The 22,685-nt window shown below is 38.0% G+C and overlaps 1 pseudogene; it reads left to right on the plus strand.

Annotated features, from left to right (window-relative positions):
• Positions 1 to 2,466: 2,466 nt before the first annotated feature.
• LOC138589204 (rhamnose-binding lectin-like) lies at positions 2,467 to 22,192 on the plus strand (annotated as a pseudogene).
• Positions 22,193 to 22,685: the final 493 nt, after the last annotated feature.

Raw genomic sequence — 22,685 nt, forward strand, 5'->3', positions numbered from 1 at the left:
CTACATACAGATAAGTCCTTTTTTATTTTTTTTATTTTTACCAGAGAAACAAACTTGACTTTATTGCCTTATGATAGTATAAGTTCACAGCTACCTCAATTTACCCCACAGCAGTTGGCTCATTTTGCCCCATAGCCACCATTTTGGGAAAAAAACCTTTGCAATTCTGTTTACCTTTGGATAAATGATTTATATGGTTTTAAACGTTACTGACCCAGTTAAACACTTTTGACCATTTAACTGAAACTAAAATGTTTATTTGCCAACCAAAAAAACTGTGTGTAGGCCTAAATAATACTAAGCCCATCTCCCATGTGTTTCTCTTCATCATTTCCAGAGAGAAATGATAGGAGCTTCCTGAAGGCATGCTTAAATGACAAAAAGTGTGCACAGTTACCCATAAACAGTTGGTGGCTCACCTTGCCACACTCTCCCCTAATCCATTTTCTACTGTTGCCTCAATTTTTGGACCTCTTCTCATTTATTTTCTATAGTTTGCTGTTGATAAGTTGCTAACTGGTGCTTGCAGACTACACTGATGATGATTAACTTAGTAGGGCTGTCTGCTACACAGACTCGTCCGCGTATGCGGTGAAGTCATTAACTGATCCTTAACAGTTATACTTAGAACCCCAACAGAGAGGTCTGTGTGCTGCAACTTTGTAGTGGGCCTAGGGGATTCTAACTTGTGTCGACGCTACCACACTACTTAATAAATAGAAGAGCAAAGCTACTGGAACGCTATTTAATTAAGAAGAAAAGCGACGCTATCACCAAGCTACGGAGACATATATTTAAACTACTAACGCAGCGACATTACTGCCCAACACTGCAATTGCATTACTTGTGGCAGGTAAATAAAGCTAATCCACCTGACACTTTACAAATACACCTGCATTTGGCGGGTGCTGAATTTCCAACCCTGCTGTAGGCTACAGGAGAGACAGCAATCAAAACAAGCCAAGAAGAGACTGTGATCCCTCTTTCAACGACTCCACCAAACCCGACTCCATGTCAAACTTGAACAACTCCACCCGACTATCACCGACAAACTGTTGAAGCACACTGACCCGGCAGTTGGCATTGGTTGGAGTTGGTCGGCGTTTGTCCGGGCAGTGTGCAGTCACCCTAAGATGACAATAAACATGTATACAATATACCACATTTAACCAGTATCAAGTGTCTCTCTCTGCTGATTGGAACAGGTCAGGGCACCATGACATAAAATTTTGTTATTGGTAAATAATCAAATGAATAATATGCCCAATATTTAAAAATGTGTCTACTCACAAATGATTAATTTACTCTTTTAATTGCGAGTATTGGAAATTCGATTATATTTGTTTTGGCGATCCGTCATTGGAAAATGTTTCTATCATGGATTTGTGCAAAAAAAAAAAGTATGGTTATGGTTTATGGAATTTATGGTTGAAACAAATGTGTGTCCTTACACTATTACAACAATAACTTTGTTTAGTCATTGAAGTAAACAAGTATGTAGCATTGCTCCATCTGGAGGTAAAAACAAATACAACCTTCAAACCAATGCTACACATCATATTAATTTACCATGAACTGTGATATGAAGAAGTCATCACGTCACATATTGAATTTGAGATTCACCAGGCTACAGTAGTCTTACTTCAATAAAAAAAACTACATTAGGATCTAATTCAATCGTTATTATCGTAGGAGTCCTAACATATGAGCATCTTGTAAGCACACATTAAAACTGTTAGTACTCAGAAATTATCACTTTACACTAAAGCTAACCATGAGCCGGCACCGATAATGATGAAGCACACAGAATAGGCTACACATAAGGTTACACATTTTTTGCAATGAACTGAAATTCTAAAATGTTAATGACTTAACTTGTGCCTTTCTAAACAAAGCCAACAGTCTGATATTCAAAGTTGTATTTATCACCTATAATAAATGAGCATAGGCTATGTAAGATTAGGGTGTATAAAGCTAATGGTGGAAATATGTCAGCCAGCTATGATTTACCTGTCCAAGAAGGAAGAAATGAATACATGAAAAATGTGGGGAGGGGACTGCTGTCAGGCTGGAAAAAAACATCACTAAACAATGGGATGATTGCAGCAACACCAAAGAACCATTTTTCCGAGTTTTACAATGCTTTGTGTTATTTATTTTCTCTCTTTGTCTGTGAATTTAGAATGTCTATTTCTGTAGTATGAGGCAACATATTGAGTAATATTTTCATTCTGCTCACCATTGTAGCACTCCAAACTACAATCAATTATTGTTCTGTTGTAATCATGTTACACCTAATAAAGAAAACTTTCATTTTACTCATATTTACTTCCCACTTGGATGGATAGGGGAGGGTTGTGAAGCTATTGCTACACACGGAAGCAACAGTTGTTGCTGCAGCATAAATTCAGGTGTCTCTCTGTCAGCCTCCATCAGTCCTACCCCAGACTGTGTCTTCTTACAACCATGCTCCGCTTCAGACTCAGCACCACACTATGTGAGTACATAGATAATTAATGACTAAAAAAATAATTATTAGGTTTATTATAATACTAGGAATAAAGTTAATTACATTGCTTTCTTGCTTAGATGAATCTGATAGGAAATTCAGAGGGCTGATTGAAATTTTTATTGAGACTGCAAATATGAATGCATGTATGTTTATGACATGTATGTAGCCTATGTATTGTACATATATATATTGTATACTGTATATATACTGTATATATATAGCTTGAAATAGAGTCATATAAGGCTGTAGCAGTTGCAAATACATCCTAATTTGCCCCATCATTGAAGTCAACCCAAAAAAAGATTTAGCTAATAAATTATTTTTTTCCTTTTTTTTACGTGTAATATTTAATTACTTAGGATATGAACATTTCATAAAAGAGGTATAAATGAGCTGCTGTATTTCTACCTGAGTCAATCATCATCGTAGTTTTTTTTGTTACCTGCCAGTCAAAGTTATTTTCTGCATTGTCAGCTCAATGCATTATCCTCCTACATTTCATTATATTTCAAAAATTGTTTATTCAGTGCTAGACCATGCATCACAAGGATCTTACCATCACTTTCAGCTTTCTGTGACAAATTGGTTGAGAGGATAGGATTCATCTTTCTGGTTTCGCCGTGTACAAATGGTTAGAAGTATTTCACTGAAGTCTCCTTTTAAGTGCCTTATGAGACCAAAAGGCTTTAATGTTTTGTGTGGATATAGCTGAAAGGGCTATTTGGGATAATGCAAGACATTAAAGCTCCTGTGAGGAGCTTTTATCTGGTTATGAAACAGACCGAAATTAATTATGATGACCCACAAAAGCAAACCAGACCATCAGCGACAAGACTGATTATTTCTATATAGTTGTTTTTAATGCTTGAAACCACTGGCGGGGGTAGGTGTCCGATGAAGCACACTGCCTTGGTTTACATTTTCCAGGGCGAAAAATGTAAAGTGAGTGACACATATGACTGTTAAAGAAAGCAAGATGAGAATTTTTGTTAAAAAACACAATTTAAGCATGTACAGGACAAAATCAGCAAAGACATAAGAGGCTTTGTCCACAGGGGGCACCAGAATCAGCACAAACCAAAAGTTCCTCACAGGAGCTTTAAATGCAAAGTATCTTTGTCTTTATATTTATGTATAAAGACACATGTTTTGTGCCATATGAATGTACACTCATGATCATTTTTTTAAAAGAAACAGGTAAAAACAAAGTATGACATCACATTTACTAAGGTTTAATTTAAAGTCAGGGCAAACACAGTTCTCTGTTTTTTTTTACACTGACACTTTGAAATACACTTTTGCTTATGTTTGGTGTAATTTTTCTTTTTCCAGGTCTGGCAGCAACATGTTTGCTCATGACTTCAGGTAAAGTCAATATGGTATGAGAAAATATGCCTTCATTTTCTTACAATATGTGGCTCTCACACGTATACTCTCATATCTGTTATTTTAGTCGATTCCACAGAGAGAGTTGTCACCTGTGGCAACAGAGGCAATGTCCAGCGCCTGAGCTGTGGTATGACTGAACTCTATTATTATATTACTGTTACTATTATTATATTATTATCAGTCATCATCATATCATCATCCCCTTAAAAAACTAATATTCCCTCTGATCTTGCTTCCTGCTTTCTCCACTTGTGTGTATCAGCTAACGGAGTGATCAGTGTGCAGGCAGCACTGTATGGGCGTGCAGACAGCGAGACCTGCAGCAGAGGCAGACCTCAAGCACAGCTCGCCAATACAGAGTGCGCTCAAGAAGGCACAGTGGATGTCCTCAAGAACAGGTAAATATTACATGTACAATAATGTAAAAATTAACAATATTCATTGTATTCTAAATGTGGCCTCTGCTGGCAGTGAGTTTCTCTGTTAGGTCAATGGTGTCCCTGGGCTTTGAAAATGCATCGCCTCAAATGTAGACCTTTGAATAGCTATGGCAGGATATCACAGACCTTATATATCTGCAGCAGTCGACAGCTGATCTCAACAAGGGACCTATTCAATCACTAATTCTAAAGCAGATAAGATGGGGTTGCATACAGGTTGAAATAAAAGGCTGTGCCACTCCATAAAGGTATTTTTCTCAGTGCTAATGGTTCATGAAAGTTATTACTAGAACAAGCATCCTGCAGGTAAAAAGATAAGCAAGACTCAAGTCCAGCCATGATAATGCCCCCATTAAGGCCCAAATATCATTGACAGACATACTAACACAAACTTAGCATGTGCCTGAAGTCCTCAACCTGCAGGTAGCTCATAATAAGCAGGTAAGCAGGCTAATGTTAACATTTTAATATAACAGCTAACGTTTGTAGTCAAATGTATTCAATAGACAGAAGCTTTTGTCCAAAGTGGTGTAAAAATAATGAAAGATCCAAGTCACAGAAGCATGATGCATTCTAGTGCATCAAGAGATCACACATTCCATTTAAGATACATAAATGGTCTTGGAGAAGGAAGGTCTCTTTTTATTTTTGAAGACAGAAAAATGCTTCAGTTGACTAAATTGAATCCTCCTTTCACCTCCGATGGAGCACACAGGAGAAATGTTTGGATTGAGATTTAGTGAAAGTATGACCAGTCACTTCTTTAGAGATCTTAGTGAACAAGAAGGGACATACAACTGAATGAGGGAATTTATGTATGTGGTGCTATGGTCTATTAGTTGGTCTTCGATAACAACTCCCATATTTTGAGCAGAATCTAGTGGTTGCTAAACACCAAAAGGAGTGTTGGAACCACCTTCAGTTTTACAGAGATTGGGTTAAAGGGGACATTCCATCATGAATGGACTGCACTTATTATCCATGCAGTCTGAGTTTTATGCTTTGACAGTGTTGTATCGTCTGGGAGAAAGGATAGAAAGACAGTGTTTGAATTATAATATTTGTCAAAAAAAACCCTTTATTTTATATAAATCAGACCGAAAGGCTGTTAAAAACACGAGGGAATGATTGAATACTGTCACGAGGGAATAAGACAAACTGGCACAGAAGGAGGGGAAAGCTGAAACGAAATGCTGGGTGGAGACAATGAGACGCAGATAAAACACATTAGGGCGGGGCCAATCTTGGAACCCATCAATTATAGCCTCTGTGGATAACAGTGAACATGTCACTGCTGAACATGCCAGCACTTACGACCTCCAGTCAAGCTTTCCTTTTGTGTGCTGCATTGTTTACAGTCCAGTTAGCAACTTGAGAAGCGCGTGAATGTTAAAATGCAAGCTTTGTCAGGTCTATCCTCAAGAGGAGAAGAAAACAACTTTTAAAATGTTCATTTGTTAAGCTGTAGTAGGTAACATTATTAAAACTAACTTTTTGTCATATTTGCTCAAACTGTCACTTTAAACATGCTGTAGTACATGAGAGAGGTAATCTGTGAAAAAATCATGTTCCTCTGTTCCTCCTACTGCTCCTAATGGCATTTGCAAGAACCCAATGCTCCCGAAACACACAACCAATCAGAGCCGAGCAGTCTCTCAGGCTGCTGTCAATCACTCGCTGCACAGCACCCCTCCTCTGTGCATGCTCACATGGTCTAGCTCAATTTCTTCAGTGTGCAGTGTCAGCCAGTTTGTGTCCACAATGGCTAAAAAGCACAATCACTAGGAATGAACAAACTGCCCATCCCTCCATTGCCAACTTTAGCTTACACTACAGGACTGTTAAACCGAAGAAGACAAAAGAGGAAAAGGCATTTCTGAGGTGGAGAGAGCTACGGGACCCGAGAGGATAAAATAAGCGATGCTGAGTTAGACAGTTCTGCTTGACAGGTAATTACCCCAGCTTAATTTCTGCTGTTTTTGTTTCACATTGCTAAGATGTCTGGGGTTACTATGAAGTTGTGTTCCGTCAGTGTTGCAGTCCGTCTAACGTTGGCTTGTTCCCGCTGCTGCTGCTGTTTAGTGTTGTTTTATGTCGGAGTAGCTGAAATATCTTTGTGAAGTGCTCAGGCAGTGTTACCGTTTTCGGACTTTCTACTGATAGTTCTCCTCACGGCTAAATGCACTCAACATCAGTTTGTTACTGCTTAGTTGGCTCTGTTTTTTTCCATAGTTTCTGATAGCAAACTAAGTGCTGGTGGTTTTGCCAAATAGAATTAGCTGTAGTAATACAACGGCTGTGGTTGTTGTCATTCCACGTGTGTCTGCTATATTGTATATCTGGCTTCTAAAGTTGCTGTGGTTACTAGCCTGCATGCGCATGATGGTCTCCTCTGCGGGCAGGGCTTTGGAGGCAGGACTGAGCGCCACGAAGAGAGAGGAGGAGGGACCTACTGCAGCTTTAAACAGAGATTGAATAGATAATTTCTGAGGCATTCAACGAAGTCAGGAAATCTAAACACTAAATGGCTTTCATGACACAGGGTCAAGGGACTTTGTCTCAAGTTGAATGCATACACTGTGGCCTGCTGATATGTGATTTGTCAATATTACTCCTTCTACAAGCGTACAACAAATGAAAAGCAGAACACTTGCCATACCTAAAATCCACACCCCTGCCTACAGGTTCTACATTTTCATGTAGAATCTGTAAACAGAGATTAGGGCGGGGCAGGTAATCACACAGGTAGAAAACACAGAAGGGCTGGAAGTGGAGGACCTGAAAGAAGACACAAGGTGACCTTTAAAATAAAAAGGTGAGTTTTAAAATGAAACAGGAAACACAAGACATGGAACAGAAGGGTAGCCAACAGGAATTAAACTAACCCGGAGACATGTCTGAACCTGAGTGTTAATGGCAGCTCAATCTCAGATCCCATCAGCCATAGTCTGACGACGATGTAGCCTCTGGGCACTATGGTGAACATGCCGAGGCATGTAGTCGGTGATTAGCGATAAACGACTTCCTTTTCTTTTTTACCGTGATTTACCCCTCTGAAGTAAATCTGAACACTGAACGGCTATCTTGACGTCTTAGGGAATTTATTTCAACCTGAATTTTAGATCTAGAATGGATTGTTAGCTGTTAGCATGCAGATCTGGTCTGTTTAAAGAGATTAATAAGAAGCTAAATCGTCGTCAGATAGCTGCTGATGGGAGCTGAGATGTCATCACGGCGTATAACGTTCTGCCTGCTTTTGCTCTCCACACGGACTGTTATTCCTGCATACGCCGCAGCCTGCTGATACGTGATTGGTCAATATCACTCGGACTACAAGCGTAGTACAAATGTAAACCAGTACACTTGCTTTCCTGGAAATCCATGTCCCTGCCTAAAGACTCTATATTTCTATGTAGAATCTGTAAATACAGATTAATGGCAGCTTAATAAATTATAGTTGAGTAATGCCCTGTCAGTCATACCTTGTACAGTTCAATCCATGACCCAACATAGTGGCCAAAGATAGACTATCTTTGGACGTTAATACATATTTGATTGACCAAGATAAATCTTCTCTCTAAATAATTTTATGTGCATTTACTGCTCGCTACCAAACTAAATTTTTCTGTTTCTCTCATTAAGTTAAATTGTGATGAGATGCCTAGGATAGGACGGAGGACTTGGTTGTTTGCTCTGTGAAAGGCTGCCAAGAAGTATTGCTAGCATGACCTCTCCTGAAACCAGACTAGTTTGGGTCAAGTGGAACATTCTTTCAGAGAGGAAGTCTCAGATTTAGTTCAAATGCATGCTCTCTGCCATGACATGTTTAGCATGCTGACATCAGTTTAAGCTGTTCCACTATTTTAGTTTAAGTGTATTTCTGCTTTGTGCTAAACACATACTCTTTATGATTTTCCTAGGTGTGATGGCAAGAAGGTGTGTGAGATAAACATAAATGTTATCCGTACCCCTAATCCGTGTTTTGGCATCTCCAAATATCTGGAAACCTATTACACCTGCCTCCCAGCAAGTGAGTCACATTTCTGCACCAAACTAACAATAAAACAAGTTCAATACTGTGATGTCTAATGTGAGTCATTTGTTTTACTTTGACAGTCCACCTTGTTACATGTCAGGACTCTTTGGCACATTTGTTTTGTGGTAAGTTAGTTTTTTTCTTCTCTGGATTAATGTTACAAACATCACATCGTTACATTTTCATAGTATCTTTACACTCTGGATATTTTATTACTTTTCCTTCGTTCCCTCCCTATAAACTTCACTTCTGACCTCTGTGCTTTGCCAATGTGTCCTCCTTTATTTGAGAGATGTGGGACAGATTATATTTGTCCACGGTGCCGACTACGGACGTCATGACCAGACCACGTGCTCTTTCAACCGGCCTTCCTCTCAAGTCCAAAATGTCGACTGCTCAGGCCCCCCTACAAAAGTTGCTGACAGGTATAATTGTCAACTTTTTGTCAACCTGTTACCTAAGTTTAAAGGCTGTGGAAATCATAATCATATTATATTGAACTTTTTGACGACTGTAAAGTAATGGCCACAAATTTGCATGGCGTCTACTCAAGGACACCCAGATTTTTGCTCCCTCGCACAATTAAGCCCGATTTCACTCTGCCTTCACAGCTGCAATGGTAAGAACAGCTGTGTGATCGAAGCAAGCAACTCAGTGTTTGGAGACCCCTGTGTGGGTACTTACAAGTACCTGGAGGTGGCTTACGTATGTGAATGTAAGTGGCTCGAACAACATCATGACTGCATATGTGTAACTGCTTAAAGAACAACCTTTGCAGCGATAAAAAATTGTCAAGTTAAGGCTTGTTTAATCCAGGAGTGATCACATTTTAGAGTACTAAAATTGGTTCCTGATTTTAGAGACATAGTTTCTACTAAAGTATCTGTGCTGATGAAGTATAAATGTTGTGTTTTATTGACAGTACTGCTGTTACACAACCAGTCCCTCAAATATTTTTCTGCAGTGAATCTTATGTGTGTTTGTCTTCTGCAGATCCTGTGAGCTATCCAAAGGAGTCTGAAAAACATGTGGAATAACAATAAATCCCAATCAACATGTATTAAATAAATTACATTCTATCAGTACCATGTATCCTGCAAGTATTCCAGAGGAGACTGCCAACAAATTCACACTATAAAAAGATGACAATAAACATATATTCAATAAACTGCATTTTACTGGTATCATGTGTCTTGACAGTTTGTGAATAAGTTTTATAGTTTTGCTGATAATTATTATTTGACATAAATCTCAACCAAAAGTGCACAAGCAAAGCTTCATGAAGGCTATGAAGGATCAAGAATTTAAGGTGAAGCTTCAGCGTAGTCACTCTTAGTGTCAGTTGTTCTGGTCCTTCCTGTTCATAGAAAAATATTTCATAATAGGGACTCTAAAATATTCCAGGAAGTAAAAATAACTGATAGAAAAGTCATGTTCGTAAAAAACATCAGAAACTAGGAGAACATATTACTTGCTACTTATATCACTTATTATCCATCATAAATGGAAATAGTAATATCAAATTAATCGCTGGAGGAATTATACATCCCGTCTGGTCTGGGAACCCCTCACCATCCCCTATGAGGAGCTATGAGGAACCTTTTATATGAGTGAGTTCAAACTTGTCGCCCTTCCTCCTAACACCTCCACTGCCCTACTCTCCTTCCACCTTCTTCTCTTTTAACAAGAGTAGGTCAAAACCTAGTATGTGGCTGACCACATCAGGTCAATGTGCGCTTTTGTGGGCAATGTGTTACAAGGTCTGTCCTTTATGAGGCCGCTGACAAGATGTTGATAGGAGCATAATTGGTTGGGTGATTCAGTCAGGTGTTTATAGGTCACAGGTGAATAGGAAGTTCAGTTAAGCAAAGGTGGTGGGATTGCATGGTACTTATTGTAAGCACGGCAACATTGAGTCATCAGCAGAAGAACAGCAAATAACTATCCAGTCACTCACCAGTCACATGTCATCATCACAGTAAGCATTATCCGTCTGTTCGTCATCATTTTGCAATTAACAGGAACATTATCCAAACATAGTTTACTCTGGACTTTCAGGCCCTTTGATACACCTCAAAACCATTCTGTTAACCTATGCATGTGACTAAATAGGAACACTAGAATTAAATTGATTGTCACTACAAAGACAATATTCCTTATGCCTGCTCTCCTCTCTCTAAACGACAGATGGAAAACAAGAAGGTATTATAGTTGTTGGTATATATAATGTTGAATTGTAAACAGATAAACAAGTAATGGAATTGAAGAACCTGGTATTGACTTTTGATAAAATAATACTTACCAGTTTGCGTGACAGTTCTCACTTCATATTGCCCTCCAACCTCCGCTTCTCTCCTTACACCTCCTCTCCTCTTTTCTCTCTGCAAGACAAATGAGACACCAGGAAGGTTTTAGGTGAAAACATCAGAAACCAGGTGAACAGATCTTATCCATAACTACATGAATTGTTTTGATACATTAAAGATATTGATATTTACGTTTTCCTTCAGAGAGTTAGCATCTGTTACCTCCAACGTCCTCACTCCTCTCCTCTTTCTAAATGAGAAATGACACAATAAAGGAAAAAGTTGAAGAATTCTGATTGTAAACAGATGAACAAATACTTATGAGATAGAAAAAAAAAAGATATTTTTATCATTTTGAGGGAGAGTTCCCATTCCATATTGCATCTCCTTTCCCTCCTCTTCTCTCCTCCCACCTCCTCTTCTCTCCATTCACAATTCAAATGAGTTCACTGGATACCATAGGGTTTTTTGGGGAGAACACCATGCTGGGTGCCACATTTCAAATGGGATACTAAGAACCACAGGTGATTTGGTTGGACATACTCTCAGGGCCTCAGTGGGTTCCCTCAGAGTTTTGGGAGTGTGTGCTCGATATGAGCAAACTTACTCCCCAAGGAGGAGCCAGGGTCAGCACTGTGGGAGGCCAGTGCAGGGGGGAGTATGGGCCATGGGTTGCTGGGCCGGTATGTGTTCAGAATGAGAACAGTTGTTCATGTGCAGCATTGCTCCATCTGAGGGTTAAAAAGTAATACAACCTTCAGGCGAAGGCTCCAAATCATATTAACATACTGTGAACCATGATACCATAATGACTTTCTAAAAAAGTAATCATATCATGTTAAGTTTAAATATCAGTACAGTACTTCAATTGAACTTTACAAAAAAGCAAGCTCATGAGCACATAGTGAGTACTGTTAACGATGAAGCTTTAGAAAAAACATTCTGATATTCACTTAAAGAATAACTTCAGGATTTTTCAACCTAGACCCTATTTTCCCATGTGTTAAACTTAAATTACTAAGTGTCACTAGGCTAGCAATTCAGCCATGTCGGTAGGGAGTCTGTTCTCCACTGACATGCCGCTCCTGATCCACTGACATGCCACCGTTCTCCACCGACATGCGGCTCCTGATCCAACTTCATGCCACCGTTCTCCACCAACATGCTACTGGTTTAGAAGCCAAGGCTCCTGTTCCACAGCTTACAGTAAAACTATACCAGGTGTAATCAATACGCTGCCTAACATGTCATAATTATGCTGGTAAAAAAAAAAAGTTAACGCTACGTTGAAGCAACAGGTTAGCCAGGTTTCTATGATATAATGTGGGGTTGCGTTCTTTCTGCCATCAATTACTCTGACTGGCTACGGTGGCTGGGCTAACCATAACCTTATTAGCTGAGATAAGCTTTGCTACCAGCTTTTCTGTCATCACTGAGGTAGTAATCAACCATACTTTCAATACACATGAAAGACGAATGAGAGAAACATATACATTCCTTTATTTACATGTTGCTCTTGCGTTGTCAATAAAGACAAAAATATATATATTTACGGCAGTAAATGTCGTAAAGCAAGACCACTGTACATTTTGTATGTAGCATGGAAGTTGTCTGAGAATTACTTTACATCAGATATATTATGTAATGTTAATCATATATATATATATATATATAAATTATATCCTATGATATATTCCTAACTCTTTCAAATATTGTACAACTGCTTTCTGAGTGTCCTGTACCCCTTCAGCGGATGTTCCCAGAATACCCTTAAGGTCCCATTCCCTTCCTGCCTCACTAATCTTTTGTGACAATCTTCTTCTTTCCTACCTAAATTATCGACAATGCATGAGTACAGGTTCCGCATTCTCTTTGATTTTACATTCAGAGCAATCAGACATATTTTTCCCTAACATAAACAGTGTTTTGTTTAGTCCTGTATGATCAAACAATAGTCTACAGTAGTTAAAACTATCTCCTCCTTTCTGTTTCTTCTAGATACTCCCTACGCATTATTGGATTTCTGTATTGCATAATATTTCCTTCCTTTGTTATCGCTATCCCATCTATCCTGCCATTTCTTCATGATTTCTTTTTTAAACATTGCCTTAAATTCCCCTTTTCCAAACGGTACATCCAATACATCTCTCATTAATTTAGCTTTTTTGCTATTGGTCTGCTTCTTCATTTCCTTTAATACCTACATGAGCAGGTACCCAAAAGAACTGCACTTCTATTCCTATTTTGAATAATCTGAATAAACTTTGCTATTTCCATCACTAAATCTTCCCTGTTAGAATTCATATTTTGTATAGTGTATATAACTGCTATAAAATCAACACAACACACCACTCTATCTGGTCTTACTTCCTCATCCCATTGTAGTCCTAAAATGCTGTAAACTGACATTTGATCAGGTATTCTTTTCCCTATTCTAACTTTCATTAAGGGTAGATAAATTCATAGGCCAACTTTATCTTTTTCATCTTTAGACCCAGCTGTATACATCTGTAAATAATTATATTTGTTTCTCAATCATAACCTTTCTACCACTCTTTCTCTCTCTTTATATCCATTATGTTTAAATCTATTTTGGGTCGCGTGAACAACCGGGGGTAGCATTGCTGACTGGGGTCGGAGAGTTAAAATGCTTATCTTTCAGGTAATATTCCTCTGATTTAGCATTTTCATCCATCCAAATCCATTGCCTTGGAATTTGCTATGCTCCAAACATTCCTGAATGACACTCTTTGCAACATTTTTGTTACCACATCCCCGTTACCGGCTCCAAAATGTCGAGAAGTTTATCTCTTCTCAAATCTAAAGGTGTTACTCCCAGCTTGACTTGCCTTAATCTGTGCTGATCTCATTGCACCACAGCAAATTCTCAATGCTATGTTTTGTACTCTTTGAATTTATTTAAATGCATATTTGCCACACCATAAACAAAACAGCCATAATGTATTATCAACCTTATAAGAGCCCTGTATATTTACATCAGTGCTTGTCTACCAGCTCCCCATTCTTTTCCAACTATAGCCCTCATTAAATTTATAACTTTTTTGCATTTTCTTTCTATTTTCTCTAAGTGCATATTCCATGTACCCTTTTTGTCCAACCAAATGCCCAGATACTTAAAGTGATCTACTTTTTCCATGATTGGTCCATATAGGTTTAGATTCTGATTGATTATTCCTTTCTTTCTAGTGAAAATCATATAGCAAAACTTGCTTAAAGAAATCTTAAATCCCCAATTATATGACCACTGTTCCATTTTCGCCACTGCTTCCTTGATTTTGCCTAATGTACTTGTAACATCCCGTTCCCTTATTCAAATAGCTTCATCATCTGCATACAATGCCGATCAAATCCTTCGATCCTTCCTTCATCCAATTAAATTAAATTGGGCTAATTACGCTACCTTGTGGTATACCATTCTCAATTTTAAATTCATCTGTTATTTCTGATCCTACTTTAACTCTAAATATTCGCTCGGATAAAAAATCTAGCACCCAGTTATAAAAGTTCTTTCATTTTAAATGTTTTCTCAATTTCTGTATTAACTTTTAAAACGACATCCATTGTTGACCTTTCTTTTCTAAAACCACTATGGTATGGTGTTATCAACCCTCTCTGTTGCAGAAAATAGTTGAGTCTTCTGACAAGTTTTTTCTCCATTCGTTTACAAAGGTGTGAGGTTAAGGCTATCGGTCTGTGCCAGCACTATTCAGGTCCTTGCAAGGTTTGTGAAATGATAAAATTAAGGCTCACTTCCCATATTTTATTAGATAATTGCAAAATTAATTTCAACACTTGTTCTGGTAATTTTCTAAACATAATATAACTCATCTGAGCCTCTCCTGTGACAGTATTTTGAGCCCCAAACAATGCTATTTCCAATTCATTCATGGTCATTTCTGCATCCAAGGCACTTTCCTCACTTACTTTCTGTACATGTCCCTGTTTTCATTTAAAATCGTCTCTTTCCCTTGTCTTTGGGTGTCATCTAGATGGCTGCCACTATGAATGTTCGTAATGATTTCCCCTAATGTATTTGCTTTTTCTATATTTGTTATTGCAATTGTTCCATTATCATCTAATTCTGGTATTTTAACACATGTTCTTTTCCCACTCATTTTCTTTAACATTGACCATACATCTCCAATTTTGGTTTCCCTTCCTATAGAGCAGTAGTTCCTCCACACATTCCATTTACTATTCTTAATTACTCTAGTGATCTCTCTTATTTTATTTTATTTTATTTTATTTATAATTTTTTTTGCTAATCTTCACACTAGTCTACCACTATTATTGGCACTGTAACCATAAGTATGTGTCTGTTGTTGTTCATGTAACAAGGACATATGTTGTTGTTGTAACAAGAACATATGTTGTTGTTTCTCTCTTTGCCTGTCTCTATCCTGCATCTCCTTCTATCCCATTTTCGGCCCATCCAGTCGAGGCAGATGGCTGTTCAACATGAGTCTGGTTCTGCTCGAGGTTTCTGCCTGTTAAAAGGAAGTTTTTCCTTGCCAATGTGCCGAATATTGCTAAGTGCTACTCATGGTGATTCATGTTGGGCCTCTCTTTAAATAACATAACAAAGAATCAGTCTAGACCTGGGGACCGTTTCACAAAGCAGGTTTATTGAAAACTCTGAGTCTGTTAATCCTGAAATGAGGGAAACTCTGAGTTTTCCGTTTCACAAAGGGAGGTAACTCAAACCAGAGAAAGAGGGGTAACTCTAGCCTGTTTCACAGAGAGAGGTAACTTAAGCTCTCGGTCAGTTACCGTAGTAACAGACTCTATGAACCTAACCTGATCGCGAGCAGGTTTTCTTCAGGAAACTCAGAGTTTCACTCTGTCTCCTCCCTCTAGATTATAAAACCCTCATTCGACTTCCTCATTCATTCAGCCCGTATCACGCGTGTGTTTGAGCAGTTACCGAATTAAAAGAAGAAACGTGCTGTGCTCTGTGCTGCTCTGACCGCTTTGCAAAAGTATTTTATATTTATGATTAAAAAAATCAATAGACAAATCTGTGTCAGTCATCATTTTTAGATTTTCCACCACCACTGCCGAGAGCACTCAAATAAGACGCCGTAAGTTATTGGATTTTTATACCTCAGTGTTCTCATTGCACTATTTTGTGCTTTTATAACTTCTGTGTATTCGTCATTCCACCATGGAATAGTTTTTCTTTCCCCCCTATTAGTTTTATTAGTATGCTATTCAACGCAGCATTTTGTATTATGTATGAAACTTTAGAAGTGCATATGTCAATATTCTCTTCCACTGAAATTGACTCAGTGAGTTGACTACATAATTTCTTAAAATCTTTCCCAATCTGCTTTTGCAAAACACCTCTTCTTATGATAAGATATTATCAAGAAAAGTCCAATATTTTAGCGTTGAAAAGTCCGCATCAGAGCCCTCACACACTTGCTGATCTGACAGTGAGACAGCACTAAGCACTTACGCACTTATCGGGAACTCGATCTACTGGACTGGCAGTGTAGTGCAATTACTTTTGCATCCCTAGACACCATCTTAAGCTTACCCTTGTGCAGACCAAATCATTCAATTTTTTTAGGATAAACTTTTGACGTCATTGAGGCCATTAAACATACGTTTGACCTTTTACACCAAAATGCACTTATAGTCTAATATTGCTAGGGGACCATAGACTGTATTTAAGAATCTTAAAGCTATATTAAACTGTTTGGTAATGATTGTGAATTGACACAGATAAAGAGAGTGGAGAGAGACTTTTGTTTCCCAGGTGTTCAATCTCTACCAGGCTTGATAGTAATTGTGAATTATAGATATGCTGTAAACAAGTTTTAAAAACATCAGATACAGACGTTAAATTGGGATGACTAGGTTTTCTAGAAAAATGTAAAAAAGAATCTTGTTACAGATACATACCTATCCTTTAAACAAATGTAGATAACAGCGACCCTTACAGGTTGTTAAAAAACAACTCAATTGCATTTCAGTTTTCAGACACCATGACTATATGCTATTGTCAAATAACAACAACTGGACAACCTGTTTAGTCCCAAAATTTAAATAACTTTAAGTCCAAAGACTGCATCCACAGACTCTACAAGCTATATTTAGTTCTGAAAGGAACCAGTCCGAGAAGGAAATGAAGACATGAAAAACATGGGCGAGGAGACTGCTGTCAGGCTTAAAACAAAATCTCACTGAACAATGGAATGATTGCAGCCACACTTAAAAACCAGAATTTCAAGGGATTTTCACAATGCTATGTGTCATTTATTTTCTCTCTCGATGAGAAATTTAGAATGTTTTTTTTAGAATGTCTATTTCTGTAATGTGAGGCAACATATTGAGTACAAGTTCCTTCTGCTCACCATTGTGGCACCAAAAACTACAATCAATTATTGTTCTTTTGTAATCCTGTTACACTTAATAATGAAAACATCCTTGTTTTACTCATGTCTATGTCACACTTGAATGGATAGGGGATGGTCGTGAAGCTATTGCTTAACAAGGAAGCAACAGTTGTTGCTGCTGCAGCATAAATTCAGGTGTCTCTCTGTCAGCCTCTATCAGTCCTACTCTCCACCGCAGATTGGATCTTCTTAAAACCATGCTCCGCTTCAGACTCAGCACCACACTATGTGAGTACACAGATAATTAATGACTAAAGAAATAAGCATTGGGTTTATTATAATACTAGGAACAAAGTTAATTTTATTGCTTTCTTGCTTAGGTGTATCTGATAGGAAATTCAGAGAGCTGATTGGATTTTTTATTGAGACTGCAAATATGAATGCATGTATGTAGCCCATGTATTGTATGCGTGTGTGTGTGTATACATATCTCTCTCTATATATATCTGCCCGATCATTGAAGTCAACCCAACACTTATATTGCTAATAAAATGATTATATTCCTTTGCCATGTAATATTTAATTATCTTTTTCAACTCAATCCATTACCCTCCTACATTTCCATAAATTATATTTCAAAAATTGTTTATTCAATGCTAGACTACAACCTTAACAGTTTAAGGTCATGCATCACAAGGATCTTACCACCACTTTGAGCTTTCTGTGACAAATTGGTTGAGAGGACAATTCATCTTATATGGTTTTGCAATGTTCAAATGGTGAGAAGTATTTCACTGAAGTCTCCTTTAAAGGGCCTTATGAGACCCAAAAGGCTTTAATGTTTTGTGTGGATATAGCTGAAAGGAGAGATAATGAGATAATGCAAGACATTAAAGCTCCTGTGAGGAGCTTTTATCTGGTTATGAAACAGACCGGAATTAATTATGATGACTCTATGTGACCCACAAAAGCAAACCAGACCATCACCGACAAGACTCATTATTTCGATATAGTTTTTAGAAGGCCCTGGAAACTCAGCTTCAAATAGCAAAAATGCATATATGATATCAGAGTTGAGTGTGTCATAAAGCATCCACAAAAATCTGAGTGAAATAAATGTTCAAAACCACTAGAAAACCTTGATGAAAAATGGCTCATTAGGCTATTCAGACCATTTCTCAGGACTGTGTAGGCGTGGCAGATCCCGTGTTGATTGACACCTGCCCGATCCCTCTGTCCACGTTCTCATGGCAACTATCAACACAACAATGGCGCATGGGAAAACAGTGTTTCCTCCTTTTTTCAGCAGCAGGGAAGAGGGTTTGTTGTACCACCCAGGTATGTGCGCATGTGCACATCATCATCAAAACTATTGCTGTCAGGTGATTAAAAAATTAATCTAATTAATTACAGGCTTTGTAATTAATTTATTTCAATTAATCTCATATATCAATGATTTCTGTGAGAAGCACATCACAGGTAGACTTACCCTCTTTCTAGATGGTTATTTCTTACTTCCACACTTGAATTGTACTCTCTTCTTCACCTCATTAAGTTTTAATTCACAAATTACTTTAATCTGATCACTTTGCCCAACACACCTGCATGCAAGTGCAGACACTTAAAATGTTTGGTTTTTTTCTTTTTCCAGGTCTGGCAGCAACGTGTTTGCTCATGACATCAGGTAAATATCTAATGTTATAAGGTCTTACAATATATGCCTTTATTTCCTTACAATATGTGGCTTTCACACTTGAACGTACTCTCATATCTGTTATTTTAGTCGATTCCACAGAGAGAGTTGTCACCTGTGACGACAGCCACAATGTCCAGCGCCTGAGCTGTGGTATGACTGAACTCTCTTTAACTATTATTATGACAAAGTTAACAGTCATCATCATATCATCATCCCCTTAAAAAAAATATTCCCTCTGATCTTGCTTCCTGCTTTCTCCACTTGTGTGTATCAGCCTACGGAGTGATCAGTGTGCAGACAGCACTGTATGGGCGTGCAGACAGAGAGACCTGCAGCAGAGGCAGACCTCAAGCACAGCTCACCAACACAGACTGTGCTCAAGAAGGCACTGTGGATGTCCTCAAGAACAGGTAAAAATTACGTGTACAATTATATAAAAACATTTCTGAATGTGGCCTCTGCTGGCAGTGAGTTTCTCTCTTAGGTCAATGGTGTCCCTGGGCTTTAAAAATGCATCGCCTTAAATGTAGCACTTTGAATAGCTATGGCAGGAAAGCACAGACCTTATATATTTGCAGCAGTCCACAGTTGATCTCAACAAGGGGCCTGTTTAATCATTAATTCTAAGCAGATAAGATGGGGTTGCATACAGGTTGAAATAAAAGGCTGTGCCACTCCATAAAGGTATTTTTCTCAGTGCTAATGGTTCATGAAAGTTATTACTAGAACAAGCATCCTGCAGGTAAAAGGATAAGCAAGACTCAAGTCCAGCCATGATAATGCCCCCATTAAGGCTCAAATATCATTGATACACATACGAACACAAACTTAGCATGTGCCTGAAGTCCTTAACCTGCAGGTAGCTCATAATAAGCAGGTAAGCAGGCTAATGTTAACCTTTTAATATAACAGCTAACGTTTGTAGTCAAATGTATTCAATAGACAGAAGCTTTTGTCCAAAGTGGTGCAAAAATAATGAAAGATCCAAGTCACAGAAGATCAAGGAGATGCATTCCAGTGCATCAAGAGATCATAAATTGTGCATAAGATAAGTAAGTGGTCTTGGAGAAGGAAGGTCTCTTTTTATTTTTGAATACAGAAAATGGTTCAGTTGACTAAACTGACTTTGACAACTCCTTCCACCTCCAATGGAGCACACAGGAGAAACTTTGGATTTAGATTCAGTGAAAGTACGACCAGTCACTTCTTCTTTAAAGAAGGGTCATACAACTGAACGAGAAAATTTATGTATGTGGTGCTATGCTCGTGACTGCTCTATTAGTTGGTCTTCGATAACAACGCCCATATTTTGAGCAGAATCTAGTGGTTGCTAAACACCAAAGGAGTGTTGGAACCACCCTTAGTTTTACAGAGATTGGGTTAAAGGGGACATTCCATTATGAAAGGACTTCACCTATTATCTAAGTAGACTAAGTTCCGTGCTTAGATGGTGTTGTTTCATCTGGGTCTGTCCTCAAGAGGAGCAGAAAATTACTTTTAAAATGCTTGTTTGTTGAACAGAGATAGGATAGATCATTTCTGAGGCATTCAAGGAAGTCGGGAGTCAGTAGAATGTGTAAGAGCATTTAGGTAGAATGTGTGCGAGCATTTCAGTAGTGTGTGTGAGAGCATTTCAGTAGTATGTGTGAAAGCATTTCACTTTAATGTATGAAAGCAGTGTGTGTGAGAGCTAAATCCATACTCTTTATGATTTACCTAGGTGTGATGGCAAAAAGGTGTGTGAGATAGACACAAATCTAGTCCGTACCTCTGATCCGTGCCCTGGCATCTACAAATATCTGGAAACCAGCTACACCTGCCTCCCAGCAAGTGAGTCACATCTCTGAACCAAACTAATGATAAAATAAGCTGCAAGTTCAATACTGTGATATCTAATGTGATTCATTTGTTTTACTTTGACAGTCCACCTTGATACATGTGAGCGCTCTTTGGCACATTTGTTTTGTGGTGAGTTAGTTTTTTCATCTTTTTAGCTATTCTGGATTAATGTGACAAACATCGCATCATTACATTTTCATAGTATCTTAACACTCTGGATATTTTATTACTTTTCCTTCATTGCAGTATAGGTGAGGAGATCAAGCAATGTCCAAACATGCAACAGTTTAAAACAAAATATAAAGAAAATGTTTATTTACTTATTTATGTCATTATTAGTTGGTTCTTTTCTTTTATGTTGTGTTTTGTTATTGCTAGGTCATTTTGTCTTAGTCCTTTTCTATAAATGTAGATGATATATGGTGTATATTTAGTATAAATCATGTTCATTATTACTATTATTATTATAAATATGATTGTTATTAATAGTAGTATTCTAAGGAAGGATAGATTTATAGATTTATAAATCATCGTGCAGGGAGAAGGGGAGGGATTAGATAAGTTTCGACTTCTTCCCACTCCTTTTTAAACAAACATTGTCTGTGTTGTTGTTGTTTTCTTTTCTTTCTTTTTTTTTGTTCAAAATAAACTTTCAAAATTCAAATTCAATTGCCTGCCTATGAACTACACTTCTGACCTCTGTGCTTTGCCAATGTGTCCTCCTTTATTTGACAGATGTGGGACAGATTATATTTGTCTACGGTGCCGACTACGGACGTCATGACCGGACCACGTGCTCTTTCAAGAGACCTTCCTCTCAAGTCCAAAATGTTGACTGCTCACGCCCCACTAAAAAAGTTGCTGACAGGTACAATTGTCAGCTCTTTGTCAACCTGTTACCTAAGTTTAAAGGCTGTGGAAATCATAATCATATTATATTGAACTTTTTGACGACAGTAAAGTAATGGCCACAAATTTGCACTGACATCTACTCAAGGACACCCAGATTTTTGCGCCTCGCACAATTAAGCCCGATTTCACTCTGCCTTCACTCTGCCTTCACAGCTGCAATGGTAAGAACAGCTGTGTGATCGAAGCAAGCAACTCAGTGTTTGGAGACCCCTGTGTGGGTACTTACAAGTACCTGGAGGTGGCTTACGTATGTGAATGTAAGTGGCTCGAACAACATCTTACACACATTGTATATGTGTTTGCAATGATAAAAAATAGTCAAATTAAGGCTTGTTTAATCCAGGAGTAATCACTTTTTAGAGTACTAAAATTGGTTCCTGATTTTAGAGACATAGTTTCTACTAAAGTATCTGTGCTGATGAAGTGTAAATGTGTTTTACTGACAGTCCTGCTGTTACACAACCAGTCACTCAAATATTTTTCTGCAGTGAATCTTATGTGTGTTTGTCTTCTGCAGATCCTGTGAGCTCTCCAGAGGAGTCTGAAAAACATGTGGAATAACAATAAATCCCAATCAACATGTATTAAATAAATTACATTCAATCAGTACCATGTATCCTGCAAGCATTCCAGAGGAGACTGCCAACAAATTCATACTATAATAAGATGACAATAAACATATATTCAATAAACTGCATTTTACTGGTATCATGTGTCTTGGCAGTTTGTGAATAAGTTTTAAAGCTTTGCTGATAATTATTTGACATAAATCTCAACCAAAAGTGCACAAATGAAGCTTCATGAAGGCTATCAGATCAATCAATCAATCAAATTTTATTTATATAGTGCCAAATCATAACCAAAGTTATCTCTAGACACTTAGACTCACTGAGCAACATCCAACACATTATCAAGAAAAAACTTTATTTTAACAGGCAGAAACCTCAAGCAGAACCACACTCATGTTGAACAGCCATCTGCCTCGACTGGATGGGCCAAAAAGTGGGACAGAAGGAAATGCAGGATAGAGACAGGCAAAGACAGCAAAGTTCTTGTTACAACAACAACATATGTCCTTGCTACATCAATAACAACAGATAGTTCATAGTTATGGTTATGAAGTCAACAGGTCTACTATTAGCATTAGCAACAGCAATATGGATCCCATGGGGAAGACTGATGTTAATAGTTAA

The sequence above is a fragment of the Semicossyphus pulcher genome, unplaced genomic scaffold, assembly GCF_022749685.1.
Source record: "Semicossyphus pulcher isolate SPU_LCO1_2020_fin unplaced genomic scaffold, fSemPul1.0.p SCAF_13, whole genome shotgun sequence".
In the NCBI taxonomy this organism is placed as follows: domain Eukaryota; kingdom Metazoa; phylum Chordata; class Actinopteri; order Labriformes; family Labridae; genus Semicossyphus; species Semicossyphus pulcher.